At 40.5% G+C, this 23,152-nt stretch overlaps 2 pseudogenes; one reads left to right on the top strand and one right to left on the bottom strand.

Moving 5' to 3' along the window:
• The first annotated feature begins 368 nt into the window (after nucleotides 1–368).
• Nucleotides 369–23,152, top strand: part of LOC127199042 (ferritin light chain 1-like) — a 53,161-nt pseudogene continuing 30,377 nt past the window's right edge.
• On the bottom strand, nucleotides 754–887 carry LOC127199669 (uncharacterized; annotated as a pseudogene).

The raw sequence follows: 23,152 nt of genomic DNA on the forward strand, positions 1-23,152 counted from the left end.
AGCTCTACTATGCTGCCCAGAAAAGGTGGAGGGCCTGCTCTCCCAAGTGCTGCAGCTGGCAAGGGACAGAGCCAACTCACCCATCTCATGACACCTGGACCAACTCTCCCAACTACCACAGGTGGCTAGGGATGATGGGGAAGGGCATCACCTCAGCACCCAGAACACCTCAGGGCATGCTGTACTCCCTGGAAGACGTGCAGGGTCGGCTTGCTTTCCTAAATGCTTGAGCTTGAGAGGTGGGGTCAGGTCTCCAAAATGCAGCAAGCAGTGAAGGGCAAGGCCAGTTCTGTATAGCCCTTAGACATCTGCATGGTCACAGATAGCAGCATGGCTCAGGTTCTTTCATAGAAATATGAGCCACAGACATGGACAGCGGCCTATATGGCTCCATGCACCCAGATACGGCTCTTAGCACCATCTCGGGCTGGGACCTCACCATGGTCCCAGGTAATGGGACTGGCAAGTCCCAAGAGGCTACTCCTCTCCACCCTCAAGGCTCCAGTTCCATCTCTCTTCATAATGCTCAAGCTACTCCATTCGGTTTTTTCTCCCATTTGTCTGCCACATACCTGCACATTTTGGTGGCTCCTGCTAGGACCCCTGGATGACATTCTTCTGCAGTGGGGTGCCTATGATCCTTCTGTGTCAGTGTGCCAGGGAGCAGGTCTGTTGGTGACATGTTGGTCTGCAGGTCTTTGTCTGTCTGCCTCCTCCCATGCTGTGCTGCCTTAGTTTGATTTGATTTGATTTTTATGTGTCCTAGACATAAAACAAGCCAGATATCAAGCTAGGATGAACAAATGACTGCCATCTGCTCTGCCCCTGACTGATATAAGAATAATACCACCAACTAGGTGTCTCTTTGTTCATTGCCCCCTGGAGGGGAGTGTTCTTGGTGTTTTGCTTTTGTTTTTAATTTCTGGTGGAACCCACATTTTAATTAGGAAATTCTGTTGTTTTCAGCTTTCTTGAAGAGTATCATTATATAGACATTTATATTTTCTGCTAAGCATGCATATGTTTATGATTTTTTGTTTATTATATGTAGGCTTTGAACTTTTTCAAACCTACATTATTTGGGGTTCTTTACTGCTTACACCTCCCTTCCAATCCACCTACCCTAGATAGAGAGAAAAGTGGTTAATGGGAACAGGAGAAGTAGATCTTTTTAAACTCAGTTCTTTGGAGCGATTGCACTGGCATAGTCCATAGGATTGCAGCAGACTCATTAAACAGAAAATTAACAATTCAGCAAAGGTGACTGCAATTGCAGGAACTGAAATTCTGAGCCCCAACAGGAACCCAGAACCTCATGAAGCGTTCTCTGGAGTGTTTCTCTCTCGGAGCATCTCAAAGCAGAGTGATGAACAGCCAAACAATAGGAAACAATGCCAAGACCAGAAAATCCAGCCACTTATGTTCTCTCACAAGTCTATTTTCAGTGGACAAACACAACACACCCTCACACAAATCTGTTTCACATCCCACACTTGGGATCAAAGTACAAACTTGCTTACATCCACAACAATCATATGCTTCATGTTCTAAAAGTTTCTACATATTTTAAATAAATACAAACTGTTTTATTCTAAATCAGATCAGCCATAAATTCTTTTTAATATGGATGCTATTAGCATGCATTACTTGTATATATCAATACAGTTCAGTGTGACACGAACGTATGTGTTCATACAGTTGGTGCTGGTGGCATCCAGCCTCTTCAAAACAAACTAAGCACATACATACATTCCTACATTCTAATAGTCACTATTCTACTTTAATTAAACTTTCCTTTTAAGGAGAAGCAAGTAAGGCTTGGAGTACATGTTAGGCAAGCTCTCCATCATGAACCTATGCCATTGCCCTTAGAGTTACTTTATTAATTTATGTGATAAACAGCTGTTTTTATGCAAGAAATTTGCAACATCTAGATGTCAGATTTCACTAATGCATTCTTCTTTGATCGAAAGCAGTAATAATCAATGTTTAGCTAACATAACAAATGATTATTGAGAACAGCTTTGTAAGATACATTCTTCAAGAATACATTAAAAAAAATGTCTTACGTTTGGGTAGAACTAATAGTCTAGCAACTTGGAAAAATGTGGCTAAAAGTGTGTTGGGAACATGAGGATTCCTGCACCCGCAGATCTCCAGGGAAACAAGGAATGTTAAAATGCAGCACTATTTTTTTCTTAATTTGAGTCTATTATTATTTTTGATCTTCGAAAATAGGAAACAATTTTGAGCAGACTGGGACATGCTGTGACCACAGAACTGTTCAAAGAGCTAGTGAAGCTGAACTGCATCGTTCTGTGATTTTGTTTGCAGAAATATGGCTTCACATCATTTGAAAAGATAATAAAACTTTGCTTTCTACTGCACTTCCCAAACAGGCACTACACACACAATGAACTACCAATTTTCTCATGCAGAAACTGTATGCAATACATGTATACCAAGACTTTCGTGGAAAGCATGCTTTTGAGTCAAAAAATGTCAGTTTAGAAGACTTCAAGAGTGGTTTGAACCTAATTTAGTATCATCCTACACATTTACTTTTGGAGAAATATGCTCTGACATTTTCTTTTTCTTTTTGGCACACTGAAGGTAAACCCTATGTGTATGGAGCCTGTTATGTGCTCTCTCCAAGCTCTGCACACTCCCTCAGCAAGCACTACTGTTCCAGGCCCAGGGTCCCACAGGACACAAGCACTTCAGCTTGCCATGTTGTTAATGCCAAGAAAGGTCATGCAATAACCATTTTGCTTGAAGACTTCCCAGATTCTGCTGTGAGTCTTAAGAAAGAGTAAAAATACAGCGCAAAAAGGTGAATAGATGCTACAGAGGAGACTTAGTGGGAGTGAACTGAGAGAACAGTGAGCTATCCTGGACGGACAATGTCACCAATGTGTCCACTGGTACCAGCTAGACATACCTCCCCTAGGAGAGGACAGTGTCACCTCCTTGGTGCTGCTCATACCCAGCACAGGCAGGTGAACTAAGCGTTTCTTTGCCAAATCCACTAGCAGGTATGTGTCCCACAGAGGTGGACATGAATGGTTAGGTTACAAGAGCTGTGATTTGACCATAGCTTGCTTTGTCTTTCATAAACAACATCGAACACACTTTCCCTTAATGGGTATAGGGAGTCATATTTCCAGATAACTAACACTAGCTTGTCCCATCCCCGTCATTAAAGAGTGTGGTGGCCTACTGGCATTTATTATTATCACAGTCTTCCTTTCTCAGCTGCTTTCTTTGTCCCCTTCACTTGGCTGGAGTCTCAGAGACAAAAAGGGATCTTTGAGAGACATTGATCTTGATGTTTAGTCCTTGCATTTCACAGCAATTCTACAGGAAGGAGATGGGTAAGATGACACGGTTAATAAGTGATGCACTGGCATAACCTTGTAACAGTGCAAATGAAATGTCCATCAAAAGGAGACTAAACAGGCCTGAGAAGACTAGAGAAACAAAGCAGCAAATTAATGCCTGCATGCTGGTTATCTGTGGAAAAAACTGAAACTCCACAAAGGAGTGATGGAACCCTAATGTCAGAGACATATAGGATAACAGCAAATGTCACTTCCCTGGCCAGGGGAGGCTCCATGCTTCCAGTAAAAGGTAAGCAAGGGAACTCAGATGAGACCACCACCCTGGTTGCTGAAGTCTGGTGCTCCCGAGGACAAGAAGGTTACAATCGTAGGCTTTGCCTGTGCTGATATAAATGCTTTGCTCAAAAAGGAAATTTGCTCTGGGAAGCCACCCATACCCCATCCTAGAGAATCTGTTCTTACAGGGTGGTGCCATCTTGAAAGCCAGTGCCTTGACTATCCTGATGGAAGGATCAAGAAGGGGGTTGATGTTACTCTGCTTCTACCAGAGACCCCCCACCCCAGAAACCCCAGCCCTTATTTCAATAAGCCTAAAAATCTCCATGCCTCTCAGCTCCCGTATTGTGGGTGCTGTATAGTACCATTGTTTCTTGCTTCAATAGGACCTACTATCATAGCTAACACTCAGAATCCCAGGGCCTTTGGTACTGTCCTCCATGGAGCCTCTGAAAACCTCTATCAGCTCCCTGAGGCCCTGGACTCATAAGTGCTCCCAAAAGAAACTAGAAACATGATCTGACAATCTCACTATGTTATGTATCTGGAAAGGAAACATCAGCATACCAAAGGGATACATGCAAACATACACTCATCCTCTGGCAGCACTATTCACAGTAGCCAGGAACAGGGAGTCAACCAGCTTGCTCATAAGTGGATGAATGAATATGTCCTGTTTATACAATGGATTATTGTCATAGACTAGAGACAGGGAGAAGTTAAATAATAGATACCAAAATACAGGTAAATATTGTGCTACAGCACAGTATGGTAACCAAGTCAATTTAAAAAAAAAAATGACAGTATACAAAGGTTCTCAATGGTTACATATTCAAGGAAATAGAATTGCTGATTATCTTGATTTTTATTACACATAGTATACAAGTGATGGCCTGTCATACTCTAAAATACATATATATATATAAATATTTAGATTGTTTTAAAACTATAAGTAAAGAAGTTATGGTTCCATTTATTAATTGTTGATTGCAGTGTCTAAGCTATTGATCTATTGATGTTCTGTTGAGGAAATTATCTCCTGTGCCAGTGAGTTCAAGGATCTTCCCCACTTTCTCTTCTAATAGATTTAGTATATGCGGTTTTATGTTGAGGTCTTAGATCCACTTGCACTTGAGTTTTGAACAGAGTGATAAATATGGTGCTATTTGCATTCTTCTACATGCAGACATCTAGTTAGACCAGCACCATTTGTTGAAGATGCTTTCCCCACCCCATTGTATGGTTATGGCTTCATCAAAAATCAAGTGTCTGTAGGTGTGTGGGTTTATTTCTGGGTCTTTTATTTGATTCCGTTGATCAACCAGTCTGTTTCTATTCCAGTTTCATGCAGTTTTTATTACTATTGCTCTGTTGTACAGCTTGACATCAGGGATGGTGATACCTCCAGAGACTCTTTTATTGTACAAGCTTGTTTTTAGCTATTCTGGGTTTGTGTAGGGAGGGGGACACCAAATCACCCACAAACCTTTTACCCAAAATTTATCCTGTCTATGAGATGTTCAAAGATAAAGATGGAGCAGAGATTTAGGGAAAGAAAGAAAAAAGAGAAAATACTTATGGAGAGATTTGATAGGAACTGGGTATAGCAAATCTTCCAATAGTAATCATTAAGTGGAGTTTCTTGAGCTTAAAATAAAACTAGGACAAAGTGAATAGAAAATAGAATGTTAGCATAATGTATTCTTTAGAAAAATGCAAAACTTCTGAACCTAAAAAACACAAGGAGATGATGATGGACTTTTTTGTTGTTGTTGTTATTTTTTAACAAAGAGCAAGATGTGTTTGTTTCTTATAAAGAATTTTCAAACACAAATACAAGCTCAAATGTAGAAGAGAAGGGATAAAGGACAGCTCTTCTCCTCAGGATGGAGGCTGGATAAGGAAGACTGCAACTGAATGGTTTCCTCCATCAGTGTGACGGGGGCTTCAGAGGATGTGCTCACTGCACGTTGACAAATTTATCTTTACAACTTTCTGTGCCCAACTGAAGAAAACAAAGGTACAAACGTAATCCCCCCCAAAACTAATCTCTTTCCAGAAGAAGGCAGGATATGATTCCTACTCAGATTTTATATTGAATGTGTTTCTTTATCAGTTATACAATTCTGTTATATTAATTAAAAAATAATAACTTTAGCCTCAACAATGGGATGATCTGAAGTTTGGCTAGGTGGGGCCAGTATAAGTTCTACTACTTCAAACTTACTGGGTGTGCCTTCAGTGTGCCAGATGAGGTGAAAAGCCTGAGAATGTTTCTCCAAACATATACCATCTATAAGAAGATATGGGCTGTTTCTATGTAACGAATTAAGTTACATGAGGTTGTATACATGGCACCACTACTTTTAGGCAAAGAAAAAATTAGAACCATTCGGATAAGATGAGGAATGATGGTTGACAGTTGAGACAGTCCCAGATTTTTCACCTCTAACTCCTCTTCTGTCATCCTTCCTGTCTCGTGTCTTCCCTTCCCCTCAGTTTCTCTTATGTTTATGCCAACTGCTGTATAATACTGATTTCTCTAGTCAGTACTGGCATAGCCAATTGCCAGACAAGCCTATTGAGGAGGATGTGAGAGATGTTTGCTTGGTTCCTGGGGTCCCACAATACATCTGGATCATGGCAATAATCAAGGCTGAGATCACCTGGAGTACTGGAGATTTTAAACCGAAAGGAGTAAGACCTAAATTTTCCTAAAGAAAAAAATGAGGCTCTTCAGTGTGACCGTACAGGCTTCAGCGCTCTGTTTTCAGGCACCAACATGGTCTCCACATACTGCCAAACTAATATTGACAAAGTACAGATCAGCTGTCATCATTCCAGATTCCCACTACCTGTCCTGGGCTCTGAGCTGGGAGAATCTAGTGACTATATTAAAACTAAACTGCAGTGGATTCTGGAAAGAGAACCACAGGAAAGCAGGAATAAAGTCTCATTATGCCAAGGAACAGTTGGTACCCGGAAGATGCAGATAACTAAAGAAATTATTTTCCAAATTTAAAGGAGTAGCTATTGCTATTAAAACTATATTTTATAAAGAAAATTTCCCTGCAAAGAGCACCAAACTATTTGGTTAGAAATATAACTTAATGTTATCATTTAACATGTGTTTGGTTTAAATTTTTTTACAAAGCCATAATCATAAATATTTGTACATTTCCCCAGGGGGATAAATTTTTAATGTGCCTGGGCTATCCTGAAAGCCACCTGCATGCTCCCTAACAGTGTACACCTTCTGAAATACTGAACCAAATACAACAGTGTTCATAGCATGTTTTCCTCTCTAAAAGCCATCATTGCTCCATGGTGCCTGAATTTGGCCACATGAAAAAGGCAGTCTTCACTGTTGCCTCTTAGTTAAATTAATTAGTACTCCACTAAAAAGCCTTTCTTCATGGTTTCTGGCTTTTGCTGGCTGCCTTAATATAAGTTAAAAACAAGTAAAGCAGGGTCTGGAGCATATTTCAGTGCCAGGGCATGTGTCTGGCATGCAAGAGGTCGTGGGTTCCATGTCCAGCCCCAAAACAAGCAAGAGGTTAGACCATCATACTGATGTCACCTTCCAAGGAGAAGAGGCCATGGTGTGTAACCTACACAGGAGAGCCGCATAAATAAGAATGGTCAACTCCCACACATGAAACCCACATTCGGAAAAGCACTATTTTCCTGTGCCTGCCTGCCCTTCCTCTTTTCGTTATTTTCAATATTATGTTAGAGAACTCAGCTCATATTGTGACTCACTTTCTGTTTTTCTCTAGCCGTTATTCTCTGATTTCTCATACTCCATGTGATCTCTGGCCGTCTTAGTCTCAGTCCTCCATATTCCTTTCCTTCTGCGTTCACCTGTAATTTTCAAGAATTTCTCTCCAGGGTCCACCCATTGTTATAATTGTCTCGCAATCTTTCTACCCATGCTTGAGCATTCTCTGTTTTTTGTTGTTGTTGTTGTTGTTGTTTCCTACATAACATCACTCTGTTCATTTTCTTTCAACTTTTCCTGAGTTCTGGCTTTAAGGAGAGTTTTGTTGTTGTTGTTTTTATTTTTAAACATAAAGATCAGTTTTTCAAAGCATATGGAATCCCCTTTGGTGTACAGCCAGACAGAATATGCTATTGAAACTCAGCATTTATATATAAAAGTTCACACAAAGCTCCACTTTCTTATGAGAAGAATCAGAATCTTTTAAATTGTGTGATTTTAAGAGCTAAGAAGAGTCCTTGAGGGCCATCTAATACCATCTCCCTTCATTTTTATGGACAGAGAAAAACAGGAAGCAGAAGTTATTGATTCCTTTCACGTATCAGGTTTTGTCTTTTATATTGCTGATGTTCTTATTACTAATCACATGCACATGTATATTATATGTCTGTTGTTATTCTTATTTATATATTATGTTTCTGAGATCCATCCTCACACAGCTCAAGAGTTGTATATTCAATTTTCTGTCTACAATATTTGCCAGCCCCCTCCTCAGTGCTGATCCTAGGGTGTGAAAATAAGGAGCTGTTCAGATAGATCACCTGACATTTTCCAAGTGCTCCACGCTCCACCTCATTTAACAAGTAAACATTGACAAAGTCAGAAAATTGCATTGAACCTCAAAGAAAACTCATCACCTGCCAAGGATCACAAATCTATGAAAAGACAGAAATGGAATTTAAAAAGTAGGATTGTTTCAACTCTAAATCTGTTTGGAGCATTTGGTTGTTGTTGTTTTTGTTGTTGCTGTTGTTGGCGTGTGCACACATTTCCTTTGTGTAATTGTGTTGCTGGTCATTGCTGTCTGGTAAGCCCATGTCCACTTTAGAAGTGGTTTAATGCTGGAGCAGAACCCTGTATGCTAACCACATAAGTTCACTTTCTCAGTGAGATGACTGGCAATCCCAGAGTTTCCAAGCCCGGTAGCAATTTGCTTTCTTCAATTCTGATCTTTCTTGCTCGAGTCCTTATATGTCAGCATGTCTACGTTGTGATGACTGACAGCTCCTTTGTGTGACTATGGTGTGCGTTTAATGAATGCAGTGGCAATGTCAGAAAAGAAAGAAAATGGGTGAAACAGGCAATGATTTAAGTAATGAACTTAAAGGTCTCTGCTTTGAAATTAATAGCCATGGTTATTTTTAAAGGTACCACCTATGATTTATTCTAGTGAAAATGGTTTCCCACTCTCCTGCGGCTTTAATCTTAGTGATTTCAGTGTCTTTTTCATTTTTCAGCTCCTTTTGCAACTCCCTCACTCAATAATTCGTGATTCATCTTTTCTGATACAAGGGTATCTATTTCCTTTCTGCATTAATAACATTAGGCCCTATTCCTCCACCTGACTCTTTTCTGCATGTAAAGAATAGGGGGGAAAAGGAGACTGAAGACTTGTCTTACAATAGATAAAAGTTCTCACCAAACAGTAATACATGATTTACCTTGCACCTTTTAACACTTCGGTAATTTAACATTGTGGACTAAATGTCCCGTGTCTTCGGTATTAGATCAGGCAGCTCACGCAGTCTCTCCAAGTCATCCTTAGTCTCAGAATCTGCCTTGATGAGATTACTTAATCCTGTAACCTAACAGCAGCCGGTGCACGGACTGCTGCGAGGAAACTTGTTTTCTGTGCAACCGTGCAAAGATGTGGTCCCTGTGTTGTATACCCCAGAGCTGTTATATGGAGGTAGTGGGCAGGGGCTTCTTTTTTGATCATTTACATGGCTCCCAGCACAGAGGTTGCAAGAAAGATGTGTATGGAATTAATTCAATTGCAGTGAAATTTCATCGCACTCCTATAGCTTGCCTCTAGTGCTCAATTCTCTAAGGAAGAGAGTTTGAGTTTGAGAAAAAAAAAAATGAAAGGGAAAGAATGTGGAAAATTGATGGCTGCTCACGTTGCCAACTTCCATTTTCCATGATTTCAGAGCAATCAAAAAGTTGAGGGGTACATCTAAGTTCTCAGAAGTGAGGAAAAAGCTAATGTATCAGATAATTGTTTTGTAATGTCTGCTATATGCCAATAAGTACGCTGTGTGGCTTACTGTGTTTGACAGCAGCACACCTGTTGAGTATTTATTATGCTCACTTTTATAATAGGAAATGCATCTTTCTTAGGGCACTTCTGTATCTCTCTGCAGACCATGCATCCCAGACAGAGTGGAACTGAAATTTGAGCCTTTGTCTGTGTGTTTTAAAGTCCCACGCTCTCCCACCTTGCCAAGCTCCTTCACTAAACATAAATTACTCTACACTGATACACAAAATAGATCCTCATGCAAACCAATTATCTAAAAGAGAACTGCTAACATTGCTCTCTGTAGAGAATTTAGTCCGAGACAGTCAGTAAATTGATAAATTTATTAAAGGTTTCAGTCCTGAAAACTCTGTTTTGTCATCTCATATAAATAACACGGTCGGCTGTGAAGTCTGTAACTGCTTGAAAGTAACAAGTCTGCATTTCCAGGTTCCAAGGTGACTGTAGGAGCTAAAACCAGACACAGGTTTCCGCAAGGTGCATGTCACTAGCCTCTATCTCCTAAGTCAAGCACCAGGGAGGTCATTCATTCACCCCCATGAGTGTTCCAGATAAAAATGCAGGCAGTGGTTAAAAAAAAAAAAAAAAAAAAAAAAAAAACCTTGCTTGACAGAATGTACTTCTTCAGGGATAATACCTAGGTGAAAGGGACTTGTGTTGGCTCCCTTAGGTGTGGTCAGGAGTGACTGTAGACACACCAATTTTAGCTGTTTTTATCATTAAGTAGGTCCTCCCATAACGACTTCACTGGTAGTCTTGGGTCATCCTCTGGTTGTCTTCTGCTTCAGCCAAAGCCTAGACAGAGTCCAGATCCTAGAGAGAAGTTTCTATAGAAAACATCAGTTTTATATTGGAAATGGCAAAAACATTAATTTGACCTAGGGACACAGGTATATAGACTCAGTGGTCCACTGAAGGATTAGCATTTAGAATGCTCCACATTGGAATCCCAGCACTTCCCTCACATACACATACATACTATATTGACTATATCTCACACTGTTGGTACTGTGTGAGATAATCGGTCTTAATAGATATTGATTTACATTCAGAATTTGAAATTCACCAAGATAGGAAAGATGTTTTCTTCAAGGCTGCCAAATACAAATAACCAAAACACTATGAATGTAACATATATATATAATTTATGACTGTTCAAGGGTCCTTCTCACTGTAGGTAGTTTATTGTATATATGTGTAATAATATAAATGTATATGTAAAAAGTATTTAATAAAAAATTGTAAAAAAAAAAAAAAAGAGTTCCTGGGTTCCATTTACTATATGGAACTGCTTAAAAAGGTCAAAAATAGTACAGCCCCAACTCCAGAAAGCCACGCAGGAGAAGGAGACCAGGGAAAATTGACTGAATGTGCCTAATCTGATTAACACCTGATTCCACAGCAAGGCAAAATGATATCTGCGTCTGATCATTAACCTTTAAAATGTGCCTTTCGCCTCGGCACCATCTACTCTGTGCTTTCTGCCCTCTTGTTTGTTCTGATCAATCAATGGACGTTTGTTCTGATCTTGGATTTGTATAATCACACTTCTCAACGATATGCACCCTGTTTGGCTCCTCGTCACAAAGAAACAACTTCCAAAATAAGTCAAGTGGTATCCTTCACTCAACAGAAATTGTTCTACTGCTTCTTAAATATGGCATATTCATCTAGTGTGAAGAATTAATAAGTTTCTTAAAGAAATTGATATGAAATAGAACAGCTTATACTTTTCAACATTTCCATGTGCCTTTTGAAGCTGACCCACCTCACCATATGCTTTCCTCTCCCAGGTGTCCTGTGGCTTCACTTCTAGCTCTCTCTGTAAGTAACTGCTGTAGATGGCATCAGCTAGATGTACTCAGTTTTTGCAAAAGCAGCTTAAAGATCGTCATTTGCACACACATGCTCACCCAACGTGTCCCATTCCATCTGCTTCCAAATCATCTAAACTCCATTCCTTTTACCCAACCCCCATATCTCAGCCCTTGGACGTTCATTCCCATATTCTGTCTGATCTCAAAGGCCAGCCTTCTTAAATAGCCAAATCCTACCCAAATGTTACTGAGCATATGAGAAATTATTTTCTGTGACCTTTCTCAAACTTGGAAACTACCGAATTCTCACCCTCCTTTTGACCTAAGTAGCATGTATCATTTCTGTCCCTTTACTGACATTTAGGAACTAGTGAATTCAGTGGATACAGGGAAAATGGCTCCCAGGGTATATCCTGACCTTTGACATCATTGATCGTATCCTGGACAGCACTGTGAATCTAGTTATTCCCCGTAAGGGAACTGATGGCGTGAGGCATCGATGCAATAAAATAAAGCCACAGATGAAAAGGTAAGAAACATCTTTAGTAAACACTGATGTGCTCATTCAGAAGTTAGAAGGTGTCCCCAGGACAGGAGTGTAACTACCGTGCTAAACTCCTCAGGTAACATCATTTCCTTCCAATGAACCAGAGGAATGGCTAAGTCTTAATTATTTCATGTTTCTCAGAACTCAATACAGAACGCTTGCCCTAATGCTAAATATATCACTTGTCCCTTCGTTGCCTATCATTTATCTAGTTATTTATCTTTTAGATCTGAGTTCTCAAAATTCTGTTTGATAGTGTGCTCTTGTGGCCCTGAGGCTAGACATGGCAAACTAGACTTTTAGACTAGCAGATAAAATCCTGTGAGTATTTCTGATAAGGATAGCAGAGAGGGGAGGAAGGGATAACTTCCTGTCTTGCTGTAGTTATTCTCAATGGCCCATGTTGGGTAGACCAATCTATCCACGTCAATCACCTCTCTGAACCAGCCTCATGCGGCCCTCCAGGGTTCACTTAGGAACTTGGAGAAGCTGCATCTTTCAAGAGCTGAGCAACAATCTCATGGGATATTTCTAGTTGTTGGAGTGGCACCCTCTTTCTTAGTGCCATAGTATACCACCTGCAGTACTCTCCTGTGTACCTCATGTCCTTTGTTCTCCTGGGGTAAGGGGCAATGCTGTTTCCTCCAGTTACTAACTCTAGCTAGTAACCTCAGTATTGCTTTCTGCATTTTCACTAAACCTATTCACACTTCTCTACACTAGAATAAACATCTTGCTTGAAATAGCCAAGAAGAATGTTTCTTCTTACAGGAAAACAGGTATATTATGTAAATGCTAATCCAAGGGAAGCTGGCTCGACTATATTAAAAGAATAGATTTATATGTGAAAGAACACTATGGGAAAAAGAGATCATTAATAATGCTGATACAGTAGAAAAAAATAAAGTGCTAAGTGAGAGTTGTGAACGCACTTAACAGTGTATGTTTGGTTTCATACACAGAGGGAGGGAAGCAGGCTATCTGGATGAGACCTGATAGGCTGTGGTCATATGTGGGGGAGAGGTCCCCTTCTATCAGAGGTCTAGGGGAGGGAAGTAGGGTGGAAGGGGGATGGGAAAATACAAGTGAGAGGATAGCAATCGGGATGTCATTTGAATAAATTATAATGTTTTTTAAAAAGAAAGCAAAACAAAACAAACCAGAGCTAAAATATGTTCCAGGTAAACCCATGCTTGTAGTGATTTGTTGGGGGATGGTCTGATGTATTTTGATGCTAATCACTGTCTTCTGTCTCTGACCCACTTTTTACTTAATAGATTAACCAAGGCTATTTTAAAATATAACAAGTGTCAGTGTTTTGATTGATTGCTAGCCTAGCCGGGCCTACAGGTAATACAGATAATTTTAAAAAACAATAGTTATTTTCTGTTAATGTCTCTGGGAGAGAGATCGAATGAAGAGACTAAAGAGAAGTCAAAATCTGGGTGATCTGTGCTCTTTAGTTGAGGGTGGTGGTGATCAGAGAGAGCCAAAGCTTATCAAAGAATTTGGGATCCCTTTTAATATCTAGGTGGTAGAAAACACAACTAAACCACAGTCAATAGAAGATCAAAGAAGTGTTTGAATTCTGTTTTCTTGTTAAGGGTTGACCCACCCCCTCTAAACATGGGATGTGGGATATGAGAGATTAAAGGGATCAAAGGTCATACATCTAGGTCGATGGCACTGTTCCTTGGTGATTTGAAAGCATGACTTCAGACCAAACACCAACCTACAATCTGGAGAGTTAACATCTATAAAGTATCAAGCTATCACCAAACAATGAAAAGGCTAAGAAGAACATTGTCTTTGTAGCATTATATGGTTCCAAAAGCCTAGGCTCACATTAACTTTTGAATTCACCACACCTTTATACTAGTATTATCAGGCCAAAAGTGGACTCCTAAAGATTCCTGTTAAAAGCACATAATAAAACATTCCTCACTTCCTATGATATGCAACATTTCATATGCATGAATACAAAATTAAGAAGGCAAATTGTAAATAATATTGTCAGAAATTGTTCCACTTTAGACAAGCCAAGCATCTCACTGTCAAACGGGGTTGGAAAGCAAAGCCTCCTTTGCTGACTGACACTGCTGGTTTCTGTTTATTTGTTTCTCTGTTCCAGAACAGCATTTCAATGATGCATGCTGCTTTGACGTTTCACCACTGTGATCTTGTTTTCCTGGCCACTGCCACAAAAATGTCCCATCTGGCCATTAAACCCACAGTATCTCACTAAGCACAAGGATGCTAGTGCCACGCCTTCTAGACAACCAGCTTTGCTGAGATTCAGAGAAGCAGTAGTTAGCTACCTCCTTAGAACAACAATAAATTCAAAACCAAACGCAAAACCACCTGAGTCAACACTGAGGGAAGTGGTCTCGCTGCATCTAAGAGTCGGAGATTTTTAAAGTAAACTCTTTTTCAACCTTCAAAATACAGTGACCTCCAAAGCTGGTCTGCTAATTTGTTCATCTAATTCTTAAGTCTAATGAGATATGTGGAAGAGAAAAAATTAATTGATCCAAAGATTAGACAGAAACCTGTTTCCTAAAGAGCAGAGATACTTTTCATGGTTATTTTACATGCCTTGATTCGAGATGATTTTAGTAATAATTAATGGACTAGTTTACGCTAAACTCTGTGTTTTTGTTATTTAACCAATCCAGGCAAGAATTACTCATTTGGCCCATTATATATAAAATGTCTTTGAAATGAAGCATTTCTTTTGATATTTGTGTTTAACTTTGTGCCACAAAGCTCAATGGGAGAGAGAGGGAGAAAGCCAGAATGTCTTTTTTCCCCCAGCAAGATGAAGTCCACCTCTTGAGAAGAGAGGCAAGTAGGTTACTAAGCCCAATATTGTTTCTGGCATCCTATACATGCCTTCTTCCAGCATCTCATCCATGAGTCGGAGCAGCTGTCCTTCTGCTGTTTTACAAGCTGGCACTCAGCACCCATTCTCTCTGCTCTATACGTCTATACGTGGCTGGCGTTTCCTCTCCTTGGCACACAAGAGGCAAGTGATTGAAATGCAAAGGTGGTGAGTTAGAATGTGAAGATCTTTAGTTTGATATATGGGTTATATCAACAACACGCACTATTTCTTACTCAAATAATAGATGTTCAATAAAGACAGATGTCTCCAGAGTGACGGGGCAGACACAGGCTTCAACCATAAAACTGTACACACAATGATGAGGGTGAGAGTACAGATGAATTAATGCTTGCCCTGATCCACATTTTAAGATGCTTGGAAGAGGAGACAAGGTCAAAAATGAGCCCAGCATGAGGCAGCCTGCTGTGAACTAAGACTTCTGGCCTCTCGTACCGTAGATAATGTAGCTCCTTCATTTCATTTTTTTTTCTATATTTCTACTTTAAGACTTTAAATAGATTATCTGTCGTAATTTGGTTGGCCACTTTCAACGTGTTATGTCAAAATGATTGTCCATATTCTAAAGTAAATGGTAGAAACAATATTCAGAACTCCAGAATTCTTGCCAATTCTAGCATTTAAGAAAAATAGAACAACCTGAAATTTATTATAAAGTTAAACAAATAAACAAACAAAAAGCCTCTCTACTATAAGGTCTGTGCTGATTCCTCTGAGTGCCGAATTGGGCAGTTCAGTCAAGTTGCCCCTTAAGGCAGTACATGATCAGATCTGTCGTTTTATTTTGGCAAATGCAGCAGACATCTCCAGGTCAGCAACAGGACGGTTTGCCTTACATTTTCCAGAGAGGTGAAACCTCTTCACTGAATCCTCTATTTAATCATCCCCAAATCCCAAGTTCTATCTTCCGATCCCTGTTCCGATTTAAACTAAAATTCATCTTCTCGTGTTCCGTGTGAGTTTGCCTCGGGCTCGACTTAGAGATTTATGAAGAGCGTTTACTGTTTGCTTGCTGACACTTCAGAGTTCCAATCCCCAGAGGCAGTTTCCACAAGGCTGCAGTGTGTTGAAAGGCAGGGAGGAGGCAGATTGGAAAATAAGTTCACATGGCGACACAGCACCCGCACGCACGCTGGGAGCCAAAGCAAACACGGAGAGGCTGAAGAAATCCCTGGGATTCAAGTAGCACATTTCATATAAGAACAAGAGGATATCTGAAGTACGCGCCGTGTTCCCCTGTGCCTTGCACATTCTATTTGTGCGTTATAGAGATGAAATGGGGAAAGTGATGATGGAAATGGTGAATCTTTCTTTTTTTGTTTTTTTGGGGGGTTTTGGTTTTTTGGTTTTTTGGTTGTTTTTTGTTTTGTTGTTTTTCTTTGGTTTTTTTTTTGTTGTTGTTGTTATTGTTTTGGTTTTTTTGGTTTTTTTTTTTTGGGTGGGTTTTGTGTGTGTGTGTGTGTGTGTGTGCTTTGTTTTGACTTTTGAGGAGTGGATTCTAAACAACAGCAAATACAATTTTTTTGCTCAAGAATAGTTTCTTTAACTTCCCACTAGAACCCAGGAACCCCAGTTGCATTTTTCATTGCATTGAAAAAAAATGACAGAAGCAGGTAGCAGAGGGGAAAGGAAGGCTGTGACTCAGTGCGGATGACTGAACGACAGCCCAGGCACCCACTGGAAGCAGTGTTCAGTAGGAATTGCGAAGTTCATCCTGGGAGTTCAGCACTCTCTAAGGTTTCAATGTTGGATAACCCCTAAGCTTTCCCACAAGACACAGAGACTGGGATTTTGTATATTCAAGGCTGGCCTTGAATTCTTGAGTTCAAGTGACTCTCCTGCCTCAACCTCTTCAGTAACAAGGACTGCAGGCACACACTACCATACCCAGGTTATGCCTTACCCTACTCTGAAAGCCTCTCCTCTCCTGACTTCAGAAACAAGCACTGCCGTCCCTGCTTTAATTAAACTCCTGTTAGCTTCCAACTATTCACCCCACTCATGAATCTTCTTCAGGGGGCTCAGACCAAGCATGCGAATCCCACAAATTCTAAGGCCCATTCTGGAAGCTTGAGGGTGGACAAAAATATTTTTTTCATATATTCCTTGATGGGATTTCTGTACCCAGCAGAGGACCTCAGAGTTCAAAGGTCTTGTCTCCATGTTTCACCTCTCTCCTATCATGGCTTAGACAGTCTGATACAGAATGCTTTTTTCATCTCACTTTCCAGCACACAGCGCTATCGTGGTCTCCATCCATTCTATGGGCATCATAATATAAACCTCCACAAGAGGTACCAATGTGTTCCGCAAAAAAAAACAAAAACAAAAAAAACCAAAAAAACAAAACTGCATTCCCTACTTTGTGTACACACACACACACACACACACACACACACACACACACGTTTATAATTCATGTCTCACTCAAAGTGACTCCGGACTATTCTCCCCTGTATTAACTCATAAGGAGTCTGGTTCGCTCAGATTTTAGTCAGCATTATTTAGTTCTTTGCCTTAGTTCAAGACCCCACAGGTCTCCACTTGTATGGTAGGGGTGTCCTCCCAAGTGGCCATCAGTGCTTCATAAAGGGACATTATGATGTCCTTTGAGACATTTGATACGAGATACATGTGATGTCTCTTGATACAGACAAGGGAATTAAAGTATCACTGCTTCCTCAGTGCTAAATGCCACCAAGCATACCAAGAGAACACTTACCACCTGAACCAGAAGAGTGTATTTGAGATATTGCTTGACATCCTTAGAGAAAGAAGGCTGGCCTTCATTCCATTCCCAAAGGCGTTCTTCTACACTGAGCGTCTTAGCACCAACAGCTTACAGAAGGTCTTGTCACTCATCTGCACGTGCACATCTATTAACAATTCCCAGGATGCTGAGAGCCACTGGGGAGGCACCAGAGCTCCTCCTGCTCTGCTCCCTGCTGGATTCCTTTGGCACCCAACCTTTTTTTTTTTTTTTTTTTTTTAAAGAAATATATTGACTGCCATAGCAAACTTAAGAATGAGTTCAGTCAAATGAAGAAAAGCAAAAGGCACCGTAGTCATCTGCTTCCTCCTGCAGCCGCAAAAAAGCCTATGCTAATAGGCATGCCATTTTTGTAATTAATCAGTGTCGTGCTTTGTCTTATAAAAGACAAGAAAACTAACTATATTTGAACTCCCATGGCATATTTTTACACCTCATTTTCCACAGTGACATGAGCAGAAGAGCAGCTCGAGTATACAGTGAGGGTCCCTCAGCGACATCTTTGCTTATAGCGTACTCGCACCAGCTCCTTACCCTTCATCAAGAGATCTGTTTGTTCATTTCACCTGCTTAGAACCTAGATTTGGAGCTCCACTGTTCTTCACAATGCCCTCAGGGCCTATTCACATAAGGCTGGCCCTAGGGCAGAAGCAAACTTTTCTTCTAAAGATTCCGTCTAAGGAATTCATTTCCAGAGGCCCTGAAATGCTTTGTAGCTGAAGAGCCCACTGTTCAAAGAGAGGTCAAAAGCCCAGTGAGTTTGCACCGCCCTTTGCCAGGCTTCTGAGGATTGAACATCTGTGCAGGGGACTCTGTGAACCTAGGTACCCTCTGCCTTTGAACTTCTTAATTTCTAGTGCACGGTCTTTTCAAGAAATTTCTCCTCACTCACTTAAAAAAAAAATACAGGAACAAAAGAGAGGAACAACACATTTCTTATATAATGCATTTCTTTTTATTTAAATAATTTATTCCAATTACATCTCGATTGTTATCCCCTCACTTGTATCTTCCCCCCACCCCGCACGCCCCTGTCTCTGACCCTATTTCCCTCCCCTAGATCTGTGACCATATAATCACAGCCTACCAGGTTTCATCCTGGTAGCCTGTTTTCCCTTCCTCTGAGTGCCACCAGGCCTCCCCACTAAGGGGAAGTGGTCAAATAGAGGGCACTAGAGTTCATGTCAGAGTCAGTCCTGACAACTATATTTAAAAGAATTGAAGATTTCCCTTAGAAGAAAACTGCTCATCACATAAAAGTATCTGTCCTTATTCTGGCATCTTGATTATAAAACCACATGATCCATTTTTCTATGGATAATATATTTAATAGCTCATCTTGCCAAACTGAAATTAAGATGCTTTCTTTCTGTGACTTAGTATGCCAAATGCTTATTTTATGAGCGTTGTTACATTTCGTGCAACAATATAACAATTCTGAAACACTCGTCTGTGCAATGTTAACTTCTCATTCTCCCCTCTTCGTCACACTTTCCAATCAGAACTCCCAGCTTCTGTTCTGCCTATTTCCTTAAGAAGAGGATGTGAGGAAGCAGAAGTCTGCGAATGGGGAGTGCTGGTATCCTCAGTTTTGTGTTTGAAACAAATTTGTTACAGGAGTAAAGAAACAAGGTAAAACACTGGGTGGGGGAGTGCAAATATTTTTAAAGGTTTTATAGATTTTTTACTTGAGAGAAGTCAGCAGAGGAAAGTTACACTGAGAACTTAGCAATGGCACAGATGATGGAGAGCACTGGGGAAGAGATTAAGAAGCCTGTCCCCAGAGAGACAGGGTGGTGGGAGTTATATGAGACCCAGACGTGAGAAAGGACAGCTTATCTACCTGTATGACTCCTTACAAGATGCATGGCTAGACTCAACCATGTTTCTACATTGTCTGGACCAAATATCCCAAACAAGCCATGAAATTTGTAAAATGAGTCTTGTGACGCCCTGTGAGGACAAAAGAAGCAAGATGTCATCACAGTGTAAGTGAGACAGATGACAGACCCAGAAATGGATTCAACTAGATCTTCAGGAGTTAAGGATGGAGGTCCAGCAAGGAAACCAATTGTTGGCCATGTCTGAGCATGGCCAGAAAACATCTGTACTCACTCTTTCTCGATTCTAATAAACCACACTCCTTACCCCAGCGTGTCCCTTCTAGGCACAGGGCACTGAAATAAGGAGGCCCGATTTCGTGAGATAAGGCGTTCCTCAGTACACTTAAGTGGGTGTTGGCAATAAAACCTAGGCTGAATTAGAAAATAAAGCTGGAGCTACTTTTAATGTAATTTCATAATCCTATTAGTTCACTATAAAAAAATGCACACATTTGAATATGCTTAACATGCTATTTTTTGTTAAGACTTATTAGCATTCCCACATATATTATTTGTTACTGTGACCCATGTATATATAGATCGCCTTCTTTTTTAATATATTTTATTAATTTATTCATATTACATCTCAATTGTTAGCCCTTCCCTTCTGTCCTCCCATTGCTCCCTCCCTCCCATTTTCCCCTTACTCCCCTCCCCTAGATCATGTTCTTTTGTAGGAAATTGAAGCTATGTCCATTGAGATTACAGGAACAACATTTTTACTTTGAGGCAGGGTCTCAGTATGTAGACCTTGTGGACAAGTAACTTGCTTTGCAGACCAGGCTGACCTTAAACTCACACAGATCAACCTCCTCTGCCTCCAGAGTGCTAGGAATAACAGCATGTGTCACCATGCTCAGTCATTCAATGTTTTTCTCTTTTGGTTTTGGTTTTGGGTTTTTTTTATGGCAAATGTTATAAAATGAAATGTCTCTAATATTTTAGCTCTGGAGAGGGGAAAGAATGCACTAACAACGTGGAAATGAACAAAGATGTGGGAGGCCAGTCAATCTGTTACACTTCTCTGTGGATATGTAAGAAAATATGGCCAGCCTGAAATGTGTCAGTGAAAACTTGAGATAAATGAAAGAGGCAATATGGGCACTGCTCAGAAAACCTAAGGAGGGAAGCAGAGAGTCCACCAAATGGTGAAAATTTCACAGCTATACCAACTTGGAACTTTACTGGGAGAGACAACTGGAATGGAGGGGGGCATCTCTGGGATGAGTGAGAAACCAAGGGCAATGAAAACTCCCAGAAATCTGTGGTGGTGACCCTAGCTAAGATTCCTAGCAATGGAGGATATGGATCCTGAACTGGCCAGCTCCTAAAACCAGGTGTAGACTCAGTTTTCTTAACAATTATGGTTTATTACGAACTTATTAACCAAGAGTACCTCACTTATAACCCGACTAACCTAAACAATACAAAAAGGAGATTAAAGAATACAATAATGAAGGGATGGGATAACAATTGAGATGTAATATGAATAAATTAATAAAATATATTTTTTAAAAGGAATACAATAATGAAACCATAAGGATATCAGTTCTGAGGAACAATTCTCCTGGTGTAATCAGCAGGGTTTCTTCTGCTGGAACCTGGAACAACCAGAACCTGGAGCCTCAGCCGGAGCCCGGAGCCCTGAAGCCTTCCCTCGAGCAGTTCTCTCTACAAGCGTCTCAAGCAGAGCTATGAACTGCCAAAACTATCCCAAATCTCTAAAGGCCCTGCCTCCTGTTTTTTGCTCACATTTATATCTCCTCTCAAAATTAGTTCAAGGATGTTTTTTAAGCTGGTTAACAACTAATCTCCCCCACACGGTGGTTCGACTTCTAAGGGGATAAACATCACCTGTTTTCTCACAAGTCTTTTTCTCATCCCACACTTATGATCAAACAAACAAACAAACAAAAAAACATGTTTCTCTCTCCTTCAACCAGGCAAGACTTCCAATGAAGGGTTTGGAACACCAAGCCAGCTACAACATCTTCAATGTATAGTTTGTCTTGACTACAAGATGTTCGAGGGTAAAGATGGAACAGAAATGGAGGGACTGGCCAACCAATGACTGGTCCAGATTGAGACCCATGCCACCCCTGGCACTGCTAATGATATTCTGCTATACTTGCAGAGAGAAGCCTAGAATAATCATCAGCAAACATTATGAAAATAGATGCAGAGACCCACGTACAAACACTAGGCAGAGGTTGAGTAATCCTGCAGAAGAGGAGGAGGGAGGATTGTAGGAGCCAGAGGGGTCAAAGACACCATAAGAAAACCTACAGCATCAACTAACCTGGGCCAGTAAGCGGCGCTTACAGAGACTTAACTGCCAGTCAGAGAGACTGCATGGGTCTGACCTAGGCCTTCTGTATGTTATAGCTGTATAGCATGGTCTTCAAGTGGGACTTCTAACAATGGGAGCAAGGGCTGTCTCTGACACTGTTGCCTGCCTTTGGGACTCTTTTCTCTTACCGTGCTGCTTCATGTAGCCTCAATAGAAAGAGGGTGCCTAGTTTTACTACAACTTCTTATGCAAGGGATGATTGACATTCCCTTTTCTGAAGATAACCCGAGGAGAAAATTGATTGGGCGGGGTGGGGGGGGGGCGGTGGTGAGACATTAAGAAGAAGAGGGAGGGGCAACTATGGTTGGAATGTAAAGACAATAAATAATTTAATTAATAAAAATATTTCAATGTTGCAAATATTTATTAAGCTACCAGAAATAATTCTCCTAAGAATATTTCATCTAAAAGGACTCAACTCTTCTTGATCTCGATATTCCTAGACACTCAGGGTTCTCCATGTATCAGACATGAACGAAAGGCTAGCACAGCTGGCACAGCTTGCAAGGCAGAGTCATAAAGGCTGCCTTCTCTTTGCAGCAGTGTTTTCATGCTTGAGAACGGAGTAAGGAGAGAACTACCAAACACATTTTTTCAAGGATTCTTTTATTGTGTCACTTCTCAATCACACACACATGCAGGCAGGGGGGAGGAGGGAGGGAGGGAGAGAAAATACCTTTCTTCACTACCTACTAGAAATCCTGTGATATTTCCATTAGTCTAGCGACTGTATGCATAAGGACCTTTGTTTCCTTCATAAAGCATTGAGAGAAATTTCACTACTAACTTACCTCATATAAACATGAAATTTGCTATAAAATGTCTAAGCACATATATTTTTAATGAAATATGAAAGTCAAGAGAGTCGGAGGTCGAAGGAAACAAAATCTTATGTCCCAATTTGCATCTTGATAGATATTCGCACAACATGAGACAGCACGAAGCAGACAAGTTTTAAAATGACAGGTTCTCAGTCACCAGATGGTATATCCAAGCCATAGAAATAGTTAAAGCTCGCTTTTTAGTTAACACTGTATCAAAGGACTTAAAAACCCCTCTAGAAAAATTTTTTAAAATCATGGTACTTTGGTGAGATATTAACAAGAACGTATTAATAGTCTGTTAACATATGGATGTGAGCCTGGCTCCTGGATGTGTTCCAGCAGAGGATAGAAAGGAGGACCGAAAAAGTGAAGGTGAGAAAATTCAAGAGCTTGCTGTAAAG

Source organism: Acomys russatus, chromosome 15, assembly GCF_903995435.1.
Source record: "Acomys russatus chromosome 15, mAcoRus1.1, whole genome shotgun sequence".
In the NCBI taxonomy this organism is placed as follows: Eukaryota; Metazoa; Chordata; class Mammalia; order Rodentia; family Muridae; genus Acomys; species Acomys russatus.